At 47.5% G+C, this 14,801-nt stretch overlaps 1 protein-coding gene across 1 annotated transcript in view; it reads left to right on the forward strand.

Annotated features, from left to right (window-relative positions):
- LOC118218366 overlaps window positions 1–14,801 on the forward strand; it is a 122,956-nt gene that overhangs the window by 21,371 nt on the left and 86,784 nt on the right. The window lies entirely within an intron of this gene.

The raw sequence follows: 14,801 nt of genomic DNA on the forward strand, positions 1-14,801 counted from the left end.
CACACGCATGCACACACACGCACACACACGCACACACACACACACACACACACGTATACACACACACGCACACACATACATACTTACACACACTCAGTCTATCATTAATCAATCTTCCAATGAAGAAATATAACGCTATAAAGAGGGGTTTGGGTGACTGGCTCCCGGTCTTCCTCCTGATTCTGATGTTTGGAGTAAAAGCCGTGACGTCACGAGGCAGTGGCAACTCGGTCCACAGTCTGCAGCCGCAGGGTGCAGCTGAGGTAAAGCCCAGCCTTTCTGGGTACTGCAGCTCTGCATGGAAGCGGCTGTTTTTTTTGACGCACTCTGGTGTTGTCTTTTACCGGCTCAAAAAATGGGGAAAAAGGAATCTTGCTGTCTGAGAATGTGAATTATAAAAAAGGTAACACTCTATTTTATGCCAATTCATGACCTTATTTTAATGTAGTTGTTAACATGAATTAATTATGTATCAATACATTAATTAAACATTAAATTTACTTCGCATTTACTTCTCTGACTGCATCGCTGCACCCTCTCTGACTGCGGCCCTCTCTGACTGCATCGCTGCGGCCCTCTCTGACTGCATCGCTGCGGCCTCTCTGACTGCATCGCTGCGCCCTCTCTGACTGCATCGCTGCGTCCCTCTCTGACTGCATCGCTGCGGCCCTCTCTGACTGCATCACTGCATCGCTGCGCCCTCTCTGACTGCATCGCTGCAGCCCTCTCTGACTGCATCGCTGCAGCCCTCTCTGACTGCATCGCTGTTCCCTCTCAAACTGCATCTCTGCGCCCTCTCTGACTGCATCGCTGCGGCCCTCTCTGACTGCATCGCTGCGCCCTCTCTGACTGCATCGCTGCGGCCCTCTCTGACTGCATCGCTGCGGCCCTCTCTGACTGCATCGCTGTTCCCTCTCAAACTGCATCTCTGCGCCCTCTCTGACTGCATCGCTGCGGCCCTCTCTGACTGCATCGCTGCGCCCTCTCTGACTGCATCGCTGCGCCCTCTCTGACTGCATCGCTGCGGCCCTCTCTGACTGCATCGCTGCGCCCTCTCTGACTGCATCGCTGCGCCCTCTCTGACTGCATCGCAGCAGCCCTCTCTGACTGCATCGCTGCGCCCTCTCTGACTGCGGCCCTCTCTGACTGCATCGCTGCGCCCTCTCTGACTGCATCGCTGCGGCCCTCTCTGACTGCATCGCTGCAGCCCTCTCTGACTGCGGCCCTCTCTGACTGCATCGCTGCAGCCTCTCTGACTGCATCGCTGCAGCCTCTCTGACTGCATCGCTGCGGCCCTCTCTGACTGCATCGCTGCGGCCCTCTCTGACTGCATTGCTGCGCCCTCTCTGACTGCGGCCCTCTCTGACTGCATCGCTGCGGCCCCTCTGACTGTGGCCCTCTCTGACTGCATCGCTGCGGCCCTCTCTGACTGCATCGCTGCGGCCTCTCTGACTGCATCGCTGCGGCCCTCTCTGACTGCATCGCTGCGGCCCTCTCTGACTGCATTGCTGCGCCCTCTCTGATTGCGGCCCTCTCTGACTGCATCGCTGCGGCCCCTCTGACTGCGGCCCTCTCTGACTGCATCGCTGCGGCCCTCTCTGACTGCATCGCTGCGGCCCCTCTGACCGCGGCCCTCTCTGACTGCATCGCTGCGGCCCTCTCTGACTGCGGCCCTCTCTGACTGCATCGCTGCGGCCCCTCTGACTGCGGCCCTCTCTGACTGCATCGCTGCAGCCCTCTCTGACTGCATCGCTGCGGCCCCTCTGACTGCGGCCCTCTCTGACTGCATCGCTGCGGCCCTCTCTGACTGCGGCCCTCTCTGACTGCATCACTGCGGCCCTCTCTGACTGCGGCCCTCTCTAACTGCATCGCTGCGGCCCTCTCTGACTGCATCGCTGCGGCCCTCTCTGACTGCATCGCTGTTCCCTCTCAAACTGCATCTCTGCGCCCTCTCTGACTGCATCGCTGCGGCCCTCTCTGACTGCATCGCTGCGCCCTCTCTGACTGCATCGCTGCGGCCCTCTCTGACTGCATCGCTGCGCCCTCTCTGACTGCATCGCTGCGCCCTCTCTGACTGCATCGCAGCAGCCCTCTCTGACTGCATCGCTGCGCCCTCTCTGACTGCGGCCCTCTCTGACTGCATCGCTGCGCCCTCTCTGACTGCATCGCTGCGGCCCTCTCTGACTGCATCGCTGCAGCCCTCTCTGACTGCGGCCCTCTCTGACTGCATCGCTGCAGCCTCTCTGACTGCATCGCTGCAGCCTCTCTGACTGCATCGCTGCGGCCCTCTCTGACTGCATCGCTGCGGCCCTCGCTGACTGCATTGCTGCGCCCTCTCTGACTGCGGCCCTCTCTGACTGCATCGCTGCGGCCCCTCTGACTGCGGCCCTCTCTGACTGCATCGCTGCGGCCCTCTCTGACTGCATCGCTGCGGCCTCTCTGACTGCATCGCTGGGGCCTCTCTGACTGCATCGCTGCGGCCCTCTCTGACTGCATTGCTGCGCCCTCTCTGACTGCGGCCCTCTCTGACTGCATCGCTGCGGCCCCTCTGACTGCGGCCCTCTCTGACTGCATCGCTGCGGCCCTCTCTGACTGCATCGCTGCGGCCCCTCTGACTGCGGCCCTCTCTGACTGCATCGCTGCGGCCCTCTCTGACTGCGGCCCTCTCTGACTGCATCGCTGCGGCCCCTCTGACTGCGGCCCTCTCTGACTGCATCGCTGCGGCCCTCTCTGACTGCATCGCTGCGGCCCCTCTGACTGCGGCCCTCTCTGACTGCATCGCTGCGGCCCTCTCTGACTGCGGCCCTCTCTGACTGCATCGCTGCGGCCCTCTCTGACTGCGGCCCTCTCTGACTGCATCGCTGTGGCCCTCTCTGACTGCGGCCCTCTCTGACTGCATCGCTGCGGCCTCTCAGAGTTCAGTCGCCTTTGCTCAAACCGAGACTGACATGCCCGACATCACGCCACCCTGAGCAGTCAGGCTGCGTGAAGTTGCGCCGGCTGACGTAACCCCTTACCTCAGAGGCGTATAAACGGTTCCACGGCGGTTTTTCCTGGGGCCCGTGCACCAGAAACCATTGGATCTCGTTCAGTCCTTCCCTTTTGACTCAAAGGTGGGGGAAGTCCAGGATCCTGAACATGGTTTCCAGAGCATAGCCGGGTGGACCAGCTGCAGACTAGGCGGAGCAGCGGAACGACTCTTTGGTCTCTCTGTTCGGGTCCAAAACGTCTGCAGGACTGGACGTGTACCATGTCTGGGCTGGGCTGGGCTCTCCAAGCTTCAGTAATATTGGGACTACGTAATGATCAGGTCTTTAACTTCCCGTCATCAAAATGGGAGCTTGCTGCAAAAACACAAGTTTACTTCATGCAATGTAGAGCTGGGACATTTACACAACTAGGCTCAGCTGCTGTCCCAACACAACCACACCCAGGTAAACCCTCTTTCACTGAGTCCCACACGGGATTCAAACCCTGAAGATTTGTGTCCCTAAGGTACACACCCCTATCTGTTGAATGTACAAGACATTGTCAGTTGACAGTGTCAAAATAAAATTAAAAAATTAAACCTTCAGGCTGAGGGTTCTGGTAGACAGACTTGCAACGTTGCGTCAGCCGACTTAGTCGTGATTCAAGTGAAATAAAAGCATCGTTTTAATTCCTGCGTCCGTTGTGAGCTGGGGATGCAGCATCGGGGGAAATCACAAACAGGGATCAGCAGAGCCAGCCCGACTCGCGCAGAGAGCATTCCCCACAGTGGGGCTCACGCTAGCTGATCGCGGCCCATAAAACACTGCGCCGTAGCTGTCAGATCAGGCCCTTTGTAGATCACAGAGCGAGCAGAACAAACGCGCAGACACAATGTCACTGGGCCGGGGCAAGGGGTTGCCGGGGCTCATTCCTGCGGCCGCTTGTCTGTCTGGCGCGCTCGCCGCGATGCGCGTCGCCCGCCTCGGCTGCGCCCTGGCACCAGAGCGCTCTCCCCACAGAGACAGCGGTCTGCCTGTCCTCCACTCCCATCCACTGCAGAGCGGGTTCAGTGGAAACTCGCAAACAGCCAGCCAACGCAATTATCATTCTCTCTCTCTCTCTCTCTCTCTCTCTCTCTCTCTCTCTCTCTCTCTCTCTCTCTCTGTGTTTGTGTGTGTGTGTATGTGTGTGTGCGTGTGTGTGTGGATGTGTGTGCATGTGCGTGTGTGTGTGTGCGCATGCATGCATATGTGTGTGTGTGCGTGCGTGTGTGTGCATGCCTGTATGTGTGTGTGTGTGTGTGTGTGCGTGTGCATACTTTGATTTGATACAGTTCAGCATTCCAGTGGGGACATCGTGGATGGATTTGGGGGTGCCGTTATGTGTGGAATTCTGGGAGTGATGCACAGTGGTAGCTGTAGCTATAGCTGCGTTGGCTTTCCTTATAACCATCTTACTTATGGACTATTCATTTTAGCCAGAAATCGAATGCGTATTTAGGACAATTACTTTCTTATTAGTCTGAGGAATATGCAATTGATTACAACATCAAAAGGTCTATTTTATATTTTGCTCTGACTGGGAAACGTGTCCCAGCTTCAAACATTTGAAGGAGTTTCCTGGCTGGCAGCTTGCTATTTGTGACTGTGTTTACCATACGCTGAAGTGCTGGTTGATCAGCAGGCATGGGGCCTTCTATAAATCAACAACCAACAAAAAATAAACACCACCAATTACATCTTAAATGCACAGTGATTACCTCTCATGATGAGACTACGAGCGCGGAACAATATATTAAACAATAACCGCTCTGATGAAAAAAGCATTCCGTTCGAGTAATAAACTACTTACAGCTTTTGCATGCTGTAATTTTCTGCATGAAAATTGCTTTCTGCTGGGTGTGTCATTTTCGACACAGTTGTTTTCTTGCCTTCTAATTAAAATAATTTTTTTTAACATTATGTTTTATGACCTACTAACCCCAGGTAACTTATTTTGTGTTTTACAGATATGCTTGTTGTCCATGCTTGCTTAGTATAAGAATAGCACTGCAGATTTTAAAAGGTATTTAAGGCAAAACCCCCCCCCCCCAAAAAAAAAAAAACAAGGTTTTTTTTTGGGGGGGTGGGGGGGTGATCGAAGTGCCTTGAAAAGGGATTGTGTTTGTTCCCCTTCTTTAGTATAGTGTGTGGGTCAGTTGCTATGGGAGGGGGTTAGTGCAGTGTGTGGGTCAGTTGCTATGGGAGAGGGATAGTGTAGTGTGTGGGTCAGTTGCTGTGGGAGGGATTAATACAGTGGCTGGTTCAGTTGTTATGTGAGGGGATTAGTTCAGTGTGTGGGTCAGTTGCTATGAGAGGGGATTAGTACAGTGTCAGTTGCTATGCGAGGGGATTAGTACAGAATGGGTCAGTTGCTATGGAAGGAGGTTAGTACAGTTTTTCGGTCAGTTGCTATGAGAGGGGGTTAGTACAGTGTGTGGGTCAGTTGCTATGAGAGGGGGTTAGTAGCTATGGGAGGGGGTTAGTGCAGTGTGTGGGTCAGTTGCTATGGGAGGGGGTTAGTGCAGTGTGTGGGTCAGTTGCTATAGGAAGGGGTTAGTGCAGTGTGTAAGTCAATTACTATGGGAGGGGGTTAGTGCATTGTGTAAGTCAGTTGCTATCGGAGGGGGTTAGTACAGTGTGTGGGTCAGTTGCTATGAGAGGGGGTTAGTAGCTATGGGAGGGGGTTAGTGCAGTGTGTGGGTCAGTTGCTATGGGAGGGGGTTAGTGCAGTGTGTGGGTCAGTTGCTATGAGAGGGGGTTAGTGCAGTGTGTGGGTCAGTTGCTATGAGAGGGGGTTAGTACAGTGTGTGGGTCAGTTGCTATGAGAGGGGGTTAGTAGCTATGGGAGGGGGTTAGTGCAGTGTGTGGGTCAGTTGCTATGAGAGGGGGTTAGTAGCTATGGGAGGGGGATAGTGCAGTGTGTGGGTCAGTTGCTATAGGGAGGGGGTTAGTGCAGTGTGTGGGTCAGTTGCTATGGGAGGGGGTTAGTGCAGTGTGTGGGTCAGTTGCTATGGGAGGGGGTTAGTGCAGTGTGTGGGTCAGTTGCTATGGGAGGGGGTTAGTGCAGTGTGTGGGTCAGTTGCTATGGGAGGGGGTTAGTGCAGTGTGTGGGTCAGTTGCTATGGAAGGGGGTTAGTGCAGTGCATTTGCTAGCCTCCAGCAGCAGTTTAAACAGTTCTTCCCCAGTTTGATTAGGCTTAATTGTTTTTTACCATGCTGGTGTGCACAGGGTGGCACTGGAGGTCCAGCCCCTGGCTTCCTCACAGAGTGATGGAATGGCCGCTGCTAGCCAAGCGCTTAGATCCTCCCGCTCCCTCAGTCACCGCCCGCCACACACAGCGCGTCTCTGTCCCAGTTCCCAGCGTTACCCAGGTGACGTTCTGCTCCCCTGTTCTTCTCACCGTGGAGCACAGCTCTGGGTTGTTATCGTCACCAGGGCAAGGCTGTCTGCAGAAGCGCCCGCCCGCCCACACCTGTCCGCGCGGCGGCCTTGTCTGCGTCAGCTCCCAACCCCCTCATCATCGGCCTTGCTCTGTCTGGAGCGGACCCCACACGCTGGCGGCCCGGATCAGCGCCGATCGGCAGGCCTGTCCCCGTGCCAGCCTCGCCCCTCCATTAAACCAATTACGTCACGTCGCTCATTCTCCCAGCAGACGCCCTTCTGCGCAGCGCGTGTTTATGTCTCCCAGTCAAGTGACCGGCTGGAATTTTACTAGCGTGACTGAGGGAAAAGAGGCCTCTGGTTTTTGAGGCTGGAATCAGAGTCCTGCAGCGTGATGTCACATAATCAAATAAACATTTAAAAAAAGTAGTGTGAAAATGTTATGGAAGTGAACTTGACCTCTTGTATTAAAACTGAAACTGTTCTATCTGGGGTGAAGGAAAAAAAATGTATTTCTTCCTTTTGTGGAAAGTGTAACTTTCTGATCTGTCGAGATTGGGAAGGCCTGATTTGTGGTGGGAGCATGTTTCTCCTGGGAGATGGTTCTGAACAGAATGTAATGAGCTGACAAACAGGCCTCTGAGGGGGGGTTTCTGAGGCAGGCAGTGATGCTGTCAGGTCTGCTGGAGGTGAGAGAGTAAACAGGAAGCTGACCCGGGCTGGGGTCCGGAGGGCTTTCGTTTGTCCCTCACAGTTAATGAGAGAGGGGCCTTGGGATCTGGATCAGATGTGAGGCAGTGACCAGCGACTGCTCTTTCAGCCATCGGCCTCTCCTCTGCCAGCGTCGCCCTCCCACGGCCATCCCCCTCTCCCTCTCTCCTCTCTGTGCTGAACCGTTTACCCAGGAAATGGAGGTACAGTAGTGGACTTGTCAAAGCCATCTGCCACCTGCAGGCACATGCAAGACCCATTTTTATTGATTTATTTATTTATCAATTTATTTATCAAATATGATGGTGCCAATAATGGAATTCTGAACAAGTGGCGATGGGATGGAAGTACGTCAAGAGTGTAACCAAGATGTATACAGTCCTGACAAGGTATGAATTTTCTAACTTTGGCTTACCAGCCAGAGAACCTAGCTAACGTCAAGTAGCTTGCACATAAAGAAAATGTGAATCACAACAGTGAAAATCTTGCCACATTTTAGTTTGCACATACATATATTCATGGAAGATGTAGACATTTTTGTTTAATTATATGACCTAGGTGTGTGATGGTGACTGCATATAATGTGTAGATAGTCAGTAAGTTAGTGCTATCATTTAATATAGCTGGATGGATGTCTTGGCAAAATTGTTTTAAAATTTTATACACTTCATTGTGCTTTTCTCCCCCAAATGCTTTAATTCCAACTGTATAAATCCTTAACATTCGAAAAAGAGGAATTTAAAATCATAACTTTTATGAGCTACTTGAGCTGTTAAAAAAATTATAGATAACAGTAAAGCACATTTTTTTAGGAGCACCATCTGACAGAAAAAAAGCATGCTTAGCACGAAAAGGAGAGAGTTGAATCTGCCTGGTCGACCACAGAGAGTCCTTGGCACACATCACAGAAAGGGATGCAATTTTACTTCCAAATACATCTTTCAAAAGACCTTTCTTCCTGAAATCTCCCCTCTGCGCCTCTGCACTTGAATTATTTATAACTCCTGAAGATGGTCATTTTCCTGCCGGCTGCCTGTGTGGCCATGCCAAAAAATCCTCCTTATTTTTAATGGTCCCATGTTTATCACATTCTGGAGGTACCTCTGGATAGATTTATTGTCCAAGAAATGTAATATTTGGGCAGACGCTCTAGAAAGCAGGGAGGAAGCTGCAGTGCTCCACACAGTTTGATAGCCATAGCCTCTCAGCGTGGGCTCCGTCTCCTCTTCTTAATGCCTGGTGAGATTTATGCACTTCACTGGTCATGTGATTGAAAGACCAGAGAAATATACTCCTGCAAGATTATCTCCTTTTGTTCTGCGGTTGGACAGATTATTTGAAGGTTGGGTGTGGACATTCCAGAAGCTGAGTTCCTCTTCCTGAGGGCTAGGCTGGGGTAAAATTTATTGCTGAAACCTCACAGATCCAGTGCCGATGTTTTAATTAGAATCCTGCGACAACATTACCTTGAAGTGCAACAATCTATTCCTCTAACTTGTGTGCAAGCCAGATAGATGTTTTCAAACTACTGTTTCTCAAAAAAAGTGATATCATATTATCTAAAACATACTTGTTTTCAAATGACTGTTTCTCAGAAAAAGTGACATATGACCTAAAGCATAGGTGTTATCAAATGACTGTTTCTCAGAAAGAGTCTATATCATATGATCAAAGCAAGGCCCATGCATTTTGTCAGCACCAAATGAATTAATTGCCCACACATAATGGTTAATTTTATGCTGAGTGGTGTGGCATACATTTTGTGCACATATGAACTTGTTCTATTAGCCATAATGCACATGTGTACCACTTATGCTTTTCTCTTATTTTCCAAACTGTAAGCATAGGTCATAGATCATTTTCATAAATTGAGTAATTTTTTTTTTTTTTTAATGGTGACGATGTTCGTTTACATTAACCACATTAAAAATGTTAACTAGTACTGTAAAGTTACATACAAACTCATGCCAGTGAAAACATAGCTGGTGATTTCCCTTTGTTCAAGGAGGTGGAGGTTTTTCCCAGGTACACTGATTGCTCTGCACGTCCGAAAAAGACACGTGCGTTCGAGCTTCCTGTCTTTAGCTACGCCCAAGATAATCCTTTGATGAACCGGTGTCTGGTCGAGGGTTAGCTTAGCATGATGCCTCTAAGGTACTATTGTACACAATAGCAACATTGCTCTGTTGACTAGCAGAGGGTTTTTTGAGACGGGAATGCATGCAACCTGATCAGATAGTCTTTCACGTGAGTGAGCTTCCACAGTATTAAATATCTTTTTCTCTTTTTCGCTCTCCTCCTCTTAACAGGGATACTTTCCCTTCAGCGAAACTCCCGAGGACTGACACTGTTACAGAAGAGAGTGATGCATTGGGGTGTATGATGTCTGTCAGTGGACTCGCGCGCTCTCTGTGGAGTGACCCATTTCACGTCTACGGAGGGTTCAACCAGAGGGAAAAGGTTTTATCTGACATCCACGAAACAGGGAGGTTCACCGGCACTTCAAGTTGTGAGGTTTGGCTCACTATAATCTGCATATCCCCAACCTCACCACTGCCCGCCCCCCCAACTATGCCGATGGAATGAATCGTGAATCTGCATGCAGTCTTTACAGAATTAGCAATACATACATGCATACACGCACACACACACAAATAAATAAATAAATAAAACACTCTAGCATTGAATAAATAAAAGTATGATGAGTCGCTAATATGATACACAGCATGCTTATCTTCACCGATGGAATCTCTATTTCAAAGCAGTTAAAAATTCTGTACACAGAATTATGTTAAATGATTTGAAGCATTAAATAATAACCAAAAGTAACCTCTCAAGTGTACAGTAGTTTTGAATACTGTGCTGAATATTGTTTCTGAGTCTGTTAAATACAAGTATATGAAAAGAATAAGAATGCTACGTAAGGTTCATAGCGTTACTGAAACACCATTTTGTGGGTTTGGCCAGATTCTGTCTGGGTAACGGTATCCAAAAGAAAATCTGATAAATGTGTTGTTATTACAGTCAGGGCACATAACCCAATCATGGTAAAGCTAGGTATGGTATATTTCTGAAAAGTTCCACATTTTCTAAACTTTCAGTAGATGGAAAGCATATTGTTTTAGGGTTATAAACAATAGGTCTTCTGTTCCTGGAGTTTAAAATGGGTTTTTAATGTTTAAGATGTGGGCTGTATCACATTTGCACTTTTGTGTTCTTGAATCAATGTCGTAATCGATTTGAAACCACCTTTCACCAGGTTGTCATGTGAATTTGGAGCAAACAGCATAAAGTCCTTGTTTCGAGTCTTAACTGTCATCATACATACCAGTCGTTTCAAAAACTTATGCTTCGTGGCCGTTCATCTTTAACATTAGTGGTGTCTTGTCTCTTTGGTCATGGATCACCTTTGAGATTCTGCACTGGAAAGTAATCTCATCCTCCTGCAAAGGAATCTGGCATTTCCCACAGAAAGCTGCATTGCCCGGGGCAGTGAGTCAGCATGTAGCGCCTTTAGTCCTGGAAGCAATTTACGGCCCAAAAGTAGCTATCTCTGTGCTGACCCACCGTTCCATAAAACTAGCAACATATATACATGTAGTGAGTCAACAAAGGATTTGTCCAACTAAAAGCAAAGCAACATGACTGCTGATGTGGAGCACTTTGACACCAATTTCCTTATGCTTTTGTTTGAATTGTTGTTGTGATTGTGATGTCAGAGATGAAACTATCTACAGGGTGAACCGCCAATGAGCAGTCCCCATATTAAACCCTCATGATACTGCGTTGTCAGGCTAACCGAGCAGCCAATGGCATGGTTTCGGCTGTGTGCGGGCCTGACCACGGTGTACTTAAGACCTATTCAAGATCTGTAAAACTACGAAAAAATCAAACCTACTGAGACCCACTGAGACCCGATCCCCCAACCACCTGCCATTGAATAAAGTGGTAATATTGAATAAAAGACTGAAAACATCAGTTCCCAGGTGTATCGCTTCTATTCCATTTTCCAGGCAAAATGTCTGCTTTATAAACAATCTTGGATAAAGGTGTTCTTCAGGCAAATTACTACTACTATGCCTACTACTACTACTAATAAGACTACCATGACGACAACTACTCCTCCTACTATTACTACGACTATCTACTTCTACTACTACTACTACTACTGTAGTGCAGTCCATAAGTATTTGGACAGCATTTTGTGGTTTGTGCGTGTGTATGAGTACACACATAACTGGAGGCACAACATTGCCATGCCAGGTGCTTTGGAGTAACTTTTCCTTACAACCATCATATCCCCCTATACCAGCCTCTATAAAGCAGGTATACTTTACTAAATATCTAACATATCCTTCATGGTATAGAAAAACTGTCTGGGTCAATCAAAAACCCAGACAGTTTTTGTATACCAAAAACTAACCCTAACCCTAGCTGAACCCTAATTTGAGCCCTAAACCCTAATTGAAGCCAAAGGTATTTTTGAAAACAGAAGAAAACCATTGATGAAAAACTTGCCTCAACCCCCAGACTTACTGTTTCCCTAACCCTAACCCTAGCTGGACCCTAATTCTCTAACCCTAGCACTAGCTGAAACTGAAGTACTATGAAAAACATTATAGGTGAACTGCCCCTTTAATGACAGCATAAACATTGCACATGTTGGTCTGAATTTAACTTTTTGAGCTTTTACTTTAATTTCACTCATAGAAAACACATTTTAAGGTTCTTATCTGAGACTGAATCGAAAGACTGTTACTGTGCAAAAACATACATATTCGTTGCCTGGTCATAGGCTACCTCTTCTTGGCAGTCCTCTTTAACACAATGGTTTAAATGGTGGTTACAAATGAGCCAGGAATAAATGCTAAAAAAGACGCTAATAATGGCACATTATCATTACAAATGCAATAGAATTAAAATGCACATAATTGTACATAAGCTATCTACAGTCTAGCATCAGGTAATGCCCAAACCATTTTCAGTCTATTGTGTTGTATTTTGATTCCGTCGTGTTTGTGCACTGTTTTTTATGAAGGTCTGGTCACAGGTTCAGAGTTTAGACTCCTCGTAGGTGCTGTTTTTCCGAATCATCAGCATTTAAAATGCTTTCCCAGTGTCCAGTCCCCCGAAGAGGAACAGAAAAATATAAAGGAGAAAACACTCGATAACGTGCAGAAGGCTTCCTGTCATCAGCCGTTAATATTTTCCCTTTGATTCGCCTGCCAGAGCCATAAATTCAGCTTGGCATGACCTCATCAGCTTCATCTCAGAAGAGAAACGCCACGACAGACGCTAAATCACCAAAACATCTCCAAGAGAAAATGTCTTTAAAACGTGGTGCCAACCGAAAACCTTTTATTTTTTTTATTCATTAGTGGGATATTCCATACAGGAAAATGTGCAGTTGTGATAAGCGTGTTATGGGATCTTTTGCCTCACAACCATCCGCACGGAGCAATTCGAGAAGCAGATGAGAAAGACAGGAAGATAAGAAAGAGGATAATTGCACAGTGACTTCCCTGCCAAGCGGCCCCATGATTCATGCGATAGGAGAAAAATAACTGTTAAGGCTGCTGTGTAAACACACACACTCACACATACACACTCTCTCTCACACACACACACACGCACACACACGCACACACACACACATGCACATACACACACACACACACACGCACACTTGACCATACTGTATTTCTGGAAAAGATGGTCTGCAGCATAAATAGTTACAGTATTTTTTCTGAACAGTGTATTAAACAGATAAATAAGTGAGAGACAACAGCACAGTTTGCAAATAACTAGAATTAGGAATTTCTTGTTTCCATGGTGAAACATTTTTCTCAGATTAATAAACAACGAATGGGCCGTGGCAAGAAACGACAACCCGCTTCTCTTTTTCTTGGACAGAATTCTGAGCCTTTATCTCAAAAACCCGCAGGACTTATCCGTGTGGAGACTGATTAATTACTGCTGTTGTTAGTCAGACATGAAGTTATAATGAGAGTTGGTTCTTTTCAAATGCTGGACCCACATTCTGTCTAGTGATACAACAGCAACAGAATGAATATTTCAAAATATGATCTATTTTGCCTGTATTCTGTTTAATGCCTTTCAGTAATGCAGCACAAATACCATTTACATTAACATGACCAAATTAGCCTTTAAAGGTAATAGTGTACAGTCAGTTCAGAATGCATAGAGTGACCATGCAGCACTGGGCTTATGCACAAAAGTTTCTAATATTATCAATCAAAGCACTTAGCTTGCAAAAATGATAACACAAGTAATCTATTCGATTTAGTTCTAAAGAACAAGTATTGTGCCAATAATTGTGAAACAGACATTTTTTAGAAGATGTTTCCTGATTAAGAATTTGTTATTAATTTTAATTATACTTCAAATAAAGGTTAGACTTCTCTCAAATTTAAAATGCGAGATCAAGCTGACAAACAAAATGTTTTCATAGTGTGTTTGCTTTACCAAGGGTGCAAACAACTCTAGAGTCCACTGTACTTCAATCATTAAAAAAAGACTTATTCATGCAATGCAGATTGAGAAATGAAACAATCTGAAGACAAAAATAGAAGAATACTAGTTATTTTAGCAGTACTAAGGAAGCAAGATTGTCTCTCATACTGTAGCTCACCAGCCACAAGCTCTGGTAGATCAGGTGAGCAGTGTACCTGTGCCAGCCTTGCATGGTTTATACTCTGGCCAAACTCCAGCCCTGGAGGACCACAGTGTCTGCGGGCATCGGTGGTTTCCGTTCAACCAGCAGCCAATTAAGGCCATGAGAACAAGGCTTGTGGACTCTTCAGCCAATCAATGACTTACATTCAGCACTCGAAAACCGAAAACCAGCGGTCACTACGGCCCCCCAGGGCTGGAGTTCTGCCAGCCCTGTGCTAGTCTAACGGCGATTTCTCGGCTGCGCCCTTCCAAACTGACGGAGGATGAGGCACGTCCCGAAATTAAAAGGGGAAAAAATGGTGTTAAATAGAGAATAAAAACAGGGCACTTGCTTTTTTGAAAACCCTGAACGGCTAAAGCTAATCGACTGACTCCAGACATCATGGTGTACCGTGGAGTTTATTTTTAGCGCGCCTGGTGATTAATGGGCTAATAAGTTCACAGCAGCATCTTGAGTAGATCTGGGAGTGTGGTTTTGCAGAGACAGCGGGCTCCCAAACGTGGAGACGGCACAGAACGTTAATGGAAAGTTAAAGTTAGGCCCGATACATTGTACTGCATTCCATCCCAATAAAGTTCACTAGCACAGACAAAGAGAGATGCTCTAACAATGAAGCAAGGCTGGGACTGGTGCCGACGGGATTCTGGCTGCGTTCCCCAGAAAGCCACACATGAGCATGTTTAATTGCCAGACAGACCAGAATAATGCTTTCAAACTATGATTTTATACAGTCACTTCAGCAAGGCCATAACATACTGGCAGTGTATGTTGGAAATCAAATTTTGCCTTTTGGGAGGGGGGTGGGGGGGGGGTGTGAGTATAATACAGACATTGTATGCTGAGGGTCTCATCACAGCAAACTATCAATAATTCATATGGACAAGTGGCCGTTTTTTTATTCTTTTTTTATTTTAAACGTCCTGACTGTGTGTCGCTCCAGCACGGAGACACGCCTCGGCCTTGGACAGGGCTGGCTTTTGTCCGGCCAGCTTTTAAATCT

Source organism: Anguilla anguilla, chromosome 18 (assembly GCF_013347855.1).
Source record: "Anguilla anguilla isolate fAngAng1 chromosome 18, fAngAng1.pri, whole genome shotgun sequence".
NCBI lineage: Eukaryota > Metazoa > Chordata > Actinopteri > Anguilliformes > Anguillidae > Anguilla > Anguilla anguilla.